At 38.1% G+C, this 1,617-nt stretch overlaps 1 pseudogene; it reads right to left on the bottom strand.

Annotated features, from left to right (window-relative positions):
* LOC127741056 (protein SOSEKI 3-like) overlaps positions 1 to 1,611 on the bottom strand; it is a 4,425-nt pseudogene extending 2,814 nt beyond the window's left edge.
* Between the last annotated feature and the right edge of the window lie 6 nt (positions 1,612 to 1,617).

Raw genomic sequence — 1,617 nt, 5'->3', positions numbered from 1 at the left:
CTGAATTTTCAGTCACATGTGGCACTTCATCTTGATGTATCTCATGGCATTCAGATTCCATTGATGCATCTTCTGTTGATACGCCCCTGGTACAAGTTTTCTGTGTTTTGGTCATACTCTTAGGTTCTTCTGTCTGAGTTGAAGCATCTGACAATTTTTCACTCTTGTAGATTTTGTACTCTGGCAATGACAAGTTAGTAGAATCACTTTTTCCAGCTCTAGACTCTGGAGAAACATCAGAGGAACCGCTGCGTTGTCCTGTGGAAAGCTCATCATCATCTTGAGAGTTTCTTGCTTCTTTCCCATTCAGGCTAGAAGAAGTGGAAGCTCCATCATGGCTCCTGCAAGAGACTGGCTCTGGTAACTGCTTCAGGCTTTGTATTTTGACATTGTTAATCGGGCTAAATCGATCTGTAGACACAATTTCACAATGACTAAGTTTTCAATCATGACCTAGGAAAATACCACATTATGGAAATAAACAAAACCGAAGCATGATATTGTACTTGACCTGAATTTGATTCATCAAAGAGTTCAGAACCTTTGAGGACATACTCATTCCCATGGGCAGGTAGAATTAGATCATCCTGACAGAGATCATGCCACACAAAACCATTCTTGTAGCTTCTGAAAAGCATAATAAAACACAACATACGTGGTGAATACTGAATATAAACAATTTGATCACAACATGAATCAACTCATAGCTAAACAATCTTGATTGCTTCATCTAAAACTATAATTTTAAGTTGCATTGACTTGGCCAAAATTTAAAAGAGAATATCAAGGACAAGTACAGAATGCAGATACTTCCAAAATTCAAAATTCCTGTTATTCTTGTACTTTTATTTCCCTGTATGTTTCACAAACATACAAATTTAAAAGCAAATAAAGGAGAGAGTAAATGCAATAACTAGCTAACCTCTTACAAGACCATGAATACAAGGAAGCCATGCCTCTACCTCTCAATGCATTAAGTCTATCAATCACATCTGAACACAAAAAAACACATTCCATAAATGGGGGGGAATACATTAAGACATTAATTACTATTAAGGTAAAAATAAAAAAAAAAGTTTTTTTTTTTTTGCCTCCCATATATCTTGATACCTCTCAAGTATAGGCCTTCAGGGGATGTAAGAGGAACCTCCATGAAATGAGGGTGTTCTAGCTGCCTGTTCCTGCAAAGATAGTAAATGACAGGAACCTTCCTATTCTGGTGATACTTTGGTGACTTCTCTGTCCACACTTTGGCCCTTTCAGGACTCACTTGTCGGTATTTCTTCATCCTTGCTTCCATCATTCCCACGTTCACAACAACCCCACCACCCCCACTCATAAAAATGGAAACTTTATTACCACCTGGTTACTGGGTGGAACTCCCTGCCACCGTTACTGCAGAACCAGATCTAAACCAGCTCATAATACAATCATTGTAGCTACGGAAGGTGCAAGCTTTAATAGTAGAAATGCAATCATAGATAATAAAGTGAATAACTTTGACGAGAAAGGAAGAAGATGGTTAGGAGAATCTGTGTGGGCATTTATTGGTTTGGACTTTGAGCTTAGGAGAACGTGAAGAAAGGAAGAAGAAACTTATGAACAAGAGGGGAAAAT

This window comes from Arachis duranensis, chromosome 8, assembly GCF_000817695.3.
Source record: "Arachis duranensis cultivar V14167 chromosome 8, aradu.V14167.gnm2.J7QH, whole genome shotgun sequence".
Lineage (NCBI taxonomy): Eukaryota > Viridiplantae > Streptophyta > Magnoliopsida > Fabales > Fabaceae > Arachis > Arachis duranensis.
Note: the sequence above shows the minus strand (reverse complement) of the source record. Positions and strands in the feature narration are given on the sequence as shown.